General features: G+C 36.3%; 1 long non-coding RNA gene across 1 annotated transcript; it reads right to left on the reverse strand.

The window, feature by feature from the left end:
* Positions 1 to 2,563: 2,563 nt before the first annotated feature.
* On the reverse strand, positions 2,564 to 10,741 carry LOC123380014. Its single transcript, XR_006585228.1, has 2 exons — positions 8,882 to 10,741; positions 2,564 to 2,890 (listed from the first exon to the last, which is right to left on the reverse strand). It is a non-coding gene; the product is annotated as an uncharacterized LOC123380014 (long non-coding RNA).
* Between the last annotated feature and the right edge of the window lie 74 nt (positions 10,742 to 10,815).

Here is a 10,815-nt window from a genome sequence, read left to right on the forward strand (position 1 = left end):
ACAGCTGTGGTGTGTGTGTGTGTGTGTGTGTGTGTGTGTGTGTGTGTGTGTGTTCAATTACTTTCGAGGTGAGACAGGAAACTGATGTATTGGTGACTAGTGCTTCTCAAACTTTATACTTAAGAATCACCTGGGGATCTTGTTAAACTGCACATTCTGATTCTTTGGGTCAGAGATGAGGCCTGAGAACATGCATTTCTAACATCCTTGGATGCTGCTGGTCTGTACATAGCTTAACAGATGTCCTGGAGATTTCTTTCCAGAGCTAGTGAGATGCAGTTTTGCAAGTGAAGCCACTTCACCTTTCTGAACCTCAGTCACTTCACCTGTAAAACTGGAGTACTAATTAATAATACTTACCTTATAGGTTGTTGTGAAAATTAAATGGGTCGATAGCATGTAAAGTCCTTATAATATTGCTGAGAATATAGTTAGAAATATTGATCTTCTATTGGAACAGATGAATATCAAAAAATGAAATAAATTACATCATTTCAGATGTGCTTAGTATTCTGAAAAAGAAAAAACAATAGGATAGACTAGATGAAGAAAAATGAGAAAAACAGCCACATAGGTTGATCTTTTCTGAGAAGGTAATATTTCCTTGATTTTTCCCAGGAAGCCAATCCTTGGAATATCTGGAGGAAGAGTGCCCAAAATAGTGGGGACAGGAAGTCCAAAGGCCCATAGAAAGGAGAGTGGTATGCTGGGTGAAAAGAAAAAAGGCCAGTATATCTGAGATGCAGAGAGGGGGAGAAAATGTGGGAAGTTTAGAGAGGCAGGAGGTTTAGAATCATATAGGTCAAGGTCTGAAGTTTGGATTTTATTGTAAGTGCAGTGGCTAGCTGTTTTAAACGTGGGGACTGCTATGATCTGATTTTCCTTTTAAAAGGTCACTTTGGTTGCTCTGTGGGTAGTGGACTCTACCAAGATTCCACAGACAATGTTTATTAAAGGGCCCAGTCCACTGGCTGGAATTAGAGACCTCTCATTTAAAAAATGGATTTTAGGGACGCCTGGGTGGCTCAGTCAGTTGAGTGTCTGACTCTTGATTTTGGCTCAGGTCATAATCCCAGGTTTGTGGGATCAAACCTGGCATCGGCTCTGTGCTGAGCTTGGAGCCTGCTTGAGATTCTCTCTCCCCCCTCCCCTGCTCCCACTTTATCTCTCTCTAAAATACAAATTAAAAAAATTATTAAAACAAACTAAAAATGGCTTTTAATATTAATAATGTACTAAAGCCCTAGGCATAATTGCAAAATAAACTAGAATTATTTGACTTCAGTATTTTATGATTTTTAATCCCTTATCTCTTCTCACCTCTCCATAAACAAATACACACAAATACAATAAGCTAATCATTCTGCTAAGAATCCTTATATTGTCCTCTATCAAAATTTGTTTTCCAATAAAGTTCTATTTCTACAATAGATAAAGATCTGCTTATGTAAGAAACTTCGCATTATGATGTAAATGACCCAGGGCAGTCACATACTTTTCTGGCAGGAGGGTTACAGTGTGTATCAGTCAGGGTTCACAGGGCAAGAAACTTATCACAAAGCATTAGCTTCTGTGATTGTGACGGCTGGCTAGGTAAATCCAAAATATGTAGGGCAAGCCATCAATAAAGGCAGAATGGAAATTCTTGGGCAGGAGATGATACTGCAGCCCACAGGCACCATTCCTTTCTAGGAAAACCTCTATTCTCCTCTTAAAGACTTTTAACTGGTTGGATCAAGCCTACCCAGATTATCCCCAAATAATCTTCTTCATATAAAATCAAAGACTTGTAGATGTAATCACTAATACTTTCCCAGAAACATCTAGATTAGTGTTTGATTGAATAACTGGGTACCATCGTCTATTCAAATTGACACGTAAAACTGTCTATCACAATGTTATTGTCTATTTGGGAAATAATTGACGTAGCAATCCCAGGAAAGTAAACATGTGGACAGACACTTAGCTATAAATATATAACTGGGGCGCCTGGCTGGCTTAGTAGTAGGGGCATTCAACTCGATCTTGGGGTTGTGTTTGAGACCCACATTAGGTGTAGAGATTGTTTAAATTTTTTTTTTTTACATTTTATTTATTTTTGATAGAGAGACAGAGCACAAGTAGGGGAGGGGCAGAGAGAGACAGAGACACAGAATCTGAAGCAAGCTCCAGGCTCTGAGCTGTCAGCACAGAGCCTGATGCAGAGCTGGAACTCACAAACCTCGAGATCATGACCTGAGCCAAAGTTGGATGCCTAACCGACTGAGCCACCCAGGCGGTCCCCCCCCCGCCTTTTTTTTTTAATTTTTAACGTTTTTATTCATTTTTGAGAGACAGAGTGCAAACAGGGGAGGGGCTGAGACACAGGGAGACACAGAATCCTAAGCAGGCTCCAGGCTCCAAGCTGGCAGCACAGAGCCTGATGCAGAGCTTGAACTCACAAACCGCGAGATCATGACCTGAGTGGAAGTCAGATGCTCAACCGACTGAACCACGCAAGCGCCCTGGTGTAGAGATTGTTTAAATAACAAAACAAAACAAAACAAAACAACCTTGAAATGTATAACCAAATATTATAAATATATTTAAAAGTACAAAGAAATATAGAGTAAAATATTATTTAAAACCATGAAAAATTGTGAACAATTTAAGTGTTCCCCCAGAGGAGAGGGCTTAGATAAATTATGGTATGTGGACAGGATGGAATATGATGTAGTCATTAAAGATTGTTTTAGAAAAATACTTACACAGACTTATTCACCAGTATATAAAAATATTTTCATAAATTATGTGTAATACATATATTTTATTTCTGGATGACGATATTACATGTGATTTTTTTTCCTTTGTACTTCTCGGTTTTCACATTTTCTATATTGAGCATGTATTTCTACAATGAGAAAATATAATACATAGTTTATTTTTAAAATTTTTATATGTTTAATTATTTATTTTGAGAGAGAGAGAGAGAGGGAGGGAGAGAGTCCTAATGCTGACAGCACAGAGCTTGACATGGGCTCAAACTTACAAACCTACTGTGAGTCCTGACCTGACCTAAAATCAAGAGTCAGAAGCTAACCCACTGAGCCACCCAGGCACCCCACATAGTTTATATTTTTAAATTCTTAATAAAACATATACATGTCTATTACCAATACTGGCTCGTAAGTACTATAATTTACAATGGTGTCAAGGCATTAACCAGAGGGATGAAATTTTAAGGATGAATTTCAATCATCAACCAGCATGTGGAGGGTGAAAGCCTTTACCACTTTTAAGATCTATTCATATGTTCATTCAACAAATACCTATTTAAGGAGAAATCTTTTAATGGTAAAGTGTGCAACTTGAAATCTGAAGACCGTAGTTCAAGTCTAGACTATGCCACTTAATAGCTATGTGAAATCCTTAACTACTAAAATCATTTTTGAGCATAGGGAATCTCAAAGGGAACTTTCACTTTATTTATATTGTTTGAATTTTTAAAATCATCATAGTAAAAATCATGATTAGTTCTGTAAACAATAATTACATGCTTAATGTAATTATTGTATTATATATATATTTAAAAATTTTTTTAGTGTTTATTCATTTTTGAGAGAGAGAGAGAGAGAGAGAGAGAGAGAAGGGCACAGAGAGAGACACAGAATATGAAGAAGGCTGCAGGCTCTGAGCTGTCAGCACAGAGTGGGATATGGGGCTCGAACCCACGAACTGTGAGATCATGACCTGAGCCGAAGTCGGATGCTTAACCAACTGGGCCACCCAGGTGCCCCTAATTATTGTATTTTAAAGTAAAAATCACATTGTTATAAATTATATTATAATAAATATTTTAATATAATAAGTAATAAATAATTTAATTCATTGCTTTTCTTTTAATGGAGCAGACTTTGTAAGCAAAGACCAACAGAGTAAACATAAAGAAGACAAAAACTGGGGTGCTTGGTGGCTCAGTCTATTAAGTGTCCAACTCTTGATATCCACTCAGGTTGTGATCTTGGGGTCTTAAGATCGAGCCCCATTTGGGCTCCACGGTGAACATGGAACCTGCTCGGGATTCTCTCTCTCTCTGCCCCTCCCCTGCTCGTTTTCTCTCTCTCTCTAAAAGTAAATAAATAAACAGTTTTTTAAAAAGAAGAAAAAATACATAAAGGCTAAAACAGATACAGATTAACAAAAACTAAAATGTAATTGTTCAAAAACCTTACAAATTTGACATACCACTGCCAATCTGTTCAAGAATGTAAAAAATGGGTGCCTGGGTGGCTCAGTCAGTTGAATGTTTGACTCAGGGTTTTGGCTCAGGTCATGATCCCAGGGTTGTGGGATCAAACTTGCAATTGGACTCTGCACTGAGGATGGAGCCTGCTTAAGATTCTCAGATTCTCTCTCTCTCTCTCTCTCTCTCTCTCTCTCTCCCTTCCTCCTTCGGTCTGCCCCTCCCCTACTTGTGAGCACACTTTCAAGAATGTCAAAAACAAGAGAAGACATAAAGCAAGGGGGAAATAACTCCAGATATATACTATAAATACCAATAAATTTGAAAACTTAAATGAAGTGTAAAATTTCTCGGAAGCCATCAAATACCAAAATTGTCCCAAGGAAAAAAAAGAAAAATTGACTAAGTTAATAAGCATTCAAAAAACTGAAATGGCAATTTCCAGTGTGTGTGTGTTTTTAAAAGCCAGGCCTAGATCATTTTAGAGGTGACTTTTTACCAAATCTTTTAAAAAGAGATTAATCTTATCTCAAACTTTTTTTTTTCTTTTTTCCTGAGAACAGAAGAGAAGAAACAGCCAACTCACTTAGAAGAGTAGAATAACCTTGAGGTGCAGCTGGGTGGCTCAGCTGGTTAAGTGTCCGGTTCTTGATTTCTGCTCAGGTCATGATGTTGTGCTTTGTGGAATTGAGCCCTGGGTAGGGCTCTGCACTGTCAGCAAGGAGCCTGCTTGGGATTCTCTCCCTCCCTCTCTCTCTCTCTGCCCCTCCCTGGCTTGCCTGTGTGTTCGCTCTCTTTCTCTCTCTCTCTCTCTCTCTCAAAATAAATAAATAAACTTAAAAAGAAAGAAAGGATAACCTTGATACCACACTGGATAGGCGATATAAGTAAGGAAAATTACACTTAAGCGAGTTCCCTGACAGGAACTGGTTCCCTTTGGGATTTTGGCTGGGGGGTGGGCGAGGGAGATGGCGCTGGCGAGCGCCTTTGTTCCCCACCAAGCTGAGCTCTGTCGTCCCGGACTCAGCAACTCTCCCTCCCGTTGTCCTCCAGCTTTCCCAGAAAAATTACACTTAAGAACACAGAGGCAAACATTCTCTATGAAACGTTAGCTAACTGAATCCAACATTAGATTAAAAGCTTTTAGGGTGCCTAGATGGCTCAGTGGGTTCAGCTTCTGACTCTTGATTTCTGCTCAGGTCGTGGTCTCTCAGTTTGTGGGATCGAGGCCCGCATCGGGCTCTATGCTGAGAGTGTGAAGCCTGCTTGGGATTCTCTCTCCCTCTCTCTCTGCCCCTCCCCCACGCACGCTCTCAGTCTCTCTCAAAATAAACAAAATAAAACAAAGTTTTTGTCTAAATAGGATTTTCCTAGGAATACATAGATAATTCAACATCTGAAAACCAATGTAATTTATATTAGCAGAGTAAGGGAGAAACCTCACATATTTATCTTAATAGGTACAGAAAAAGTCATTGCTTAAGTTTAACACCCACTTATAATAAAAGTTCTTAGAAAACTAAGGAACCTGATAAAGCTACCTACCAAAACCTATAGTAGATATACTTTAAATATACTTACTGGGGAAACTTTAGGAGTCTTACATCTAAGACTAGAAACAAACAAACAAAAAGAATGCCTGCTATTGCTACTTCTCCTCATTAATAATGGTGCTCATTAGTAATAATAGTGGAAGTTACTACCAAATTCTGTGATAAGAAAAAAAGAGCTATTAGGGACATTTAATTCCTTAAATTTATGTCATTTATAGCAGATTATATGATTATTTACATTACAAATTAAGCAAAGATAGCTATTAGAACTAAGAAGACAAAAACCTGAACAAGGTATTTGTATACAAAATCAATGGTTAAAAAACCAGAAGCCTTCCTATATACCTGTAATAACCAGTTAGAAAATAAACATGTCAAAGCAACCCAAACTGTAAAGAATCCAGGCATTGACTTTACAAAAACTACAAATGACCTTTATGAAAAAATTTAAAAGAACGTTAAAAAGAGACATAAGAGGAGAAATACACAATTTTTACAAAAGGAAAGATTTTAACATTGTAAAGGTGTTAATTCCCTCCAAAATGATTTATAATTTTCATGTAATTACAACAAGACTTTAGATGGAATTAGAACTAATCCTAAATTTACATGGAAGAAGAAAAAAGTCCACCAATAACTAAAAAGTTCTCAAAAAGAATAGTAGAGGAGGGGCACTTGGCTGGCTCAGTCAGAAGAGCATGCAACTCTTGATGTCGGGGTTGTGAGTTCAAGCCCCACGTTGAGTTTAGAGATTATTAAAAAAAAAAAAAAAAGAGTAGAGGACATAAGTTCACACTACCTGATGTTAAGACATATTGCAAAGCCCTAATATTTTAAGCATCCTGTATCTGTTAAAGCCTGTGATACTGTTGCTAGAACAGAGGAATATAATAAGTACAAAGATTCATATACCAGTCATGCCCATGAGGAGTTGATACATGATAAAATTGATATCATGATCACTGGGGGAAGATGCATTATTTAACAAATAGGGAAATTGTCACATTTGAATGAAAAAACAAACAACCTGAATCATACCAACACACAAAGAAACTCAGATGTAGACATGAAGGGTATATCCAGAAAATTATTAGGGGAAAATGTAGGAAAATAATTTTATGACACTGGGGTTAGAGAAGATTCTGTAAACAAAATGCAGAAAGCATAACTTGTAAAGGGAAAATGTAATGGATCTATCTACATTAAAGATTTCTGTTCAACAAAAGACATTAGTAACATAATAATCTGGGAATTTTTTTTGCAGTGTATATAGAAAACAAAGGACTGATATTTACAATTTATAAAGAACTTTTGAAAATCGACCAGGAGAGGCAGTCCACAAAATAAGAAACCAAAATGTCTCATAAGCGTACGGACATTTCCAATCTTGTTAGCAATCAGATAATGCAAACTCAAATAATAATAATGTACTACTTTATGCCCCTACGATCTGCAGAAAATTAAAAAGTGGTATGATACTAATTTTTGGTGAGGATGTAGGGAAATATGGTCTGCTGATGGGAATATAAACTTTAGCTACTCTGGATAATATTTTGGAAGTATTTCAATCACAGGTATACTATGTGTATGTATATAACTCAACCCACCCACACACCCCCAAAGAAAACCAAAACAAACCCAAAAAACTTCAACACATAAAAGAATGTTATGACAGTCTCGTGCATTAAAAAAATACTTAGAAGTGCAAAAGTCACTCAGTTTGATATTTAACTGAATTGACTTCAGAAAGGTGACAGAGAAGCGTTTTCTACCTTATGTGGTAAATCTCTTTGAGGACAAGAACCATAGTTTATTTATTCTTATATTCCTGAACTTGATAGTAAATATCCTATAGCTATTTGTCAAACTGAAGAGTAGTGAAATAGACGTTTTTAAGGAGCTGCAGAGTCCATGAACTGTTTGAGAAAAATTTAGTAACATTACATCCACTGTCCATGGTTACAGTCACACAATTATAGTTAGCAAACAGGGATCAAATATCAAAGTCATATGCTTTGGTCCAGTACTCTCTAATATGTCATTTTCTCTCTTTAGGTGTCTGGTATAACATTTTGTGAAAAAAATGGGCACATTAAAAAAATTTTTTTTAATATTTATTAATTTTTTGGGACAGAGGAGAGAGACAGAAAGAGAGAGACAGAGAGAGAGAGAGAGAGAATGAGTTAGGGAGGGTCAGAAAGAGGGAGGCACGGAATCTGAGCCAGGCTCCAGGCTCTGAGCTGTCAGCACAGAGCCCAACATGGGGCTTGAACTCATGAACTATGAGATCATGACCTGAGCTGAAGTTGGAGGCTTAACCAACTGAGCCACCCAAGTGCCCCCCAAATAGGGCACATTTTATTTTTCTAAAGAAAAATTTTTGAAGTGTAGTGGGGAATTAGAAGTTTTGTTTATTCTAGCTTAAAAAACATTTGACTAATGGTATTAGAGAACCATTTTTCTAAGCTATAAACAAGAAGCTTATTAGATCAGGATTTTGTATTCTCAAATTTTAGTCTTTCATGTATCACCTACACTCCTTTTTCCATGCCCATGTATCATTATTATTTACTTCATATTTTTCTTCAAATCAATTTGTTTTTTTCTTAAAAAATCAGTTTTGTCCTAAGTAAAAATATTAATACTCAGATTTGATGTGATAGTTAACATATAATTTACAACCATGAAAATAAAACTTATACCACATACAATTATGTTTATATGTTGTGCACTTTGAGTTTGGATTAGATGACCTCTGAGGTCCCTCCCAGATAGACTAACATTCTTTCATTCTAGGTTAGTTCCTCTACCTGAGCATTTTAATTATTCAGTAAAGAAAACTGATCAGTGCCATAAGGAACTTAACTATAATCTTGTAACCATAAAGAAGTATTTATTAAGATCTGTGCCATGATATTCTGCTTCATAAAATCCAAGATGGATATGCTGAAATTTATAAATTCAGTACAGCCAAACAGCTGTTAGACTGGAACATATAAAATATTTATAGTGTATAGAAAAAAGTGATGTGGTATATGGCATGAAGGAAGTAACTTATTTTAAGTTAGGGGAATAGAAGAATTAAAGAAAACAAATTTACTCTCACCTTGTTCATTGGGAAAACTTTACTCTCTTAGACCTTCTGGAGACTCAAATGGAGGTGTGTAAGAGTTGCAAAGATGAGGGTAATTAACCATAGATTTTGTCTGAGGAATATGTTTCAGAAACAGGAATAAGGCCATAAAAAGAAGAGGCAACCCTAATAAAACGAACAGGGTAGACAGCAGAAGATAATTTAATGTTCTCAAACTTCAGCCAATCAAAATTCAGAACAGAATGGTGAATGGCCTTTAAATAGAGAATTAAAGAAGAAAAAATTACCCACCAGAAATTACATTTGATGGGTGTGATTCCAATTCTTGGTCTCAGGTTACTCTGAAAAAGAAGGGCAACAAAAGTGTCAATTGTTTCAACTATAACGTTTTTTGGTAGTGGACACTATCTGGGTAAGATTAAAAACTAGAAAACTTTTGAGTTTTCATTCAAAACCTACTTTTTATTAAAAATTTCAGGGCATAAGTCATTCAGCTCAATATTTTTAGCAAGAGAAAGCCTATCCAAGTTATATTCATTTGCTTTTTTAAAACCAAAAATAAGTAACAATTTTAAAGGTTTTGGTAACAAAAATTCTTTAAAAAAACTGTGTAAATAGTGGTGCCTGGGTGGCTCAGTCGGTTAATCATCTCACTCTTGATCTCAGCTTAGATCTTGATCTCTTGGAGTTCAAGCCCCGTGTTGGAGCATGGAGCCTACTTAAAAAACAAAAACTGTCTAAATAATCATCCTTCTTTAACTGTGGTAATACTACTAGTAGATAATATAATATTCCTATGCAGCAAAGTGAGAAAATTTCTTCTTTTTAGAAGAAATTACTCTTCACAAATGTGATTTATTTTGGGTTTGAGTAGTTACCTGTTTAATACTAAGATTATTAAGGAGAATGAACTTAAGGAAGTGTGGTAACTGATGCTTTAAAATGCAAAGTCTTTATCCAGGAAAATTATTTTTCCATCACTTGTATGGAAGTAGGCTTCAAACAACTGTTACTCTTAAAATTTTTAGTTTTCAAATTTACAAATTGAACATATCACTTCATATAAACGTGAATTACATAGCATAACTTTTAGTGTTTTTTTTTTTTTTTTTTTTTTTTGAGAGAGCACAAGTGAGCAAGGGGCCAAGGGGAGCAGAGAGAGAGAGAGAGAGAGAGAGAGAGAGAGAGAGAATCCCACAGGGGAAAAAGAGAGAGAGAGAGAGAGAGAGAGAGAGAGAGAGAGAGAGGTGGGACTTACCTGAAGCGGGGTTCATGCTCATCCCATGTGTGTCTCAAACTCATGAACCCGGACATCATGAGTTGAAGTCAGATGCTTAATGACTGAGCCATCCAGGCACCTGATAACTTTAAGCTTTGTGAATTTATATTATACAATACAAATGTACACATTCTTCTTAGATTTGAATGTTGTCTTAAAAGATTAATTTATGGAAAGTTAAACCAATATAAGGAGTATATGTAAATCCATAACCAAAGTACCATGTCTAAAAATTCTTGTGAATACTCTATCTTTGGTCATCAGAACTGAAAGTTACAGGTAAAGAAATATATATCCCCAAATTTTATTTTAATTTATAGGAATGAGACTGCTAATTGTAGGGTAAACCTGACCAACCAAATTTGCTTCTCCACTGGGATTAACATTTGGCCTTAACTACTTGTTTTCACTTAAATTCTTAACGAGTATTGATATTTGGTAAGCCAATCTACTTTCCGAATGTGGCCATTTGATTTTTTATTTATTTTTAAGGCTTTTTTTTTTTTTGAGAGAGAGAGAGAGAATGAACATGAGTGGGGGAGAAACAGAGAGAGGAGGGGGGAAGGGGAGACAGAGAATATCCCAAGCAGGCTCCATGCTCAGCCCAACACGAGGCTTGAACTCACAAACTCATGACCTGAGCCGAAATCAAGAGTTGGACGCTTAA

This window comes from Felis catus, chromosome C2, assembly GCF_018350175.1.
Source record: "Felis catus isolate Fca126 chromosome C2, F.catus_Fca126_mat1.0, whole genome shotgun sequence".
Lineage (NCBI taxonomy): Eukaryota > Metazoa > Chordata > Mammalia > Carnivora > Felidae > Felis > Felis catus.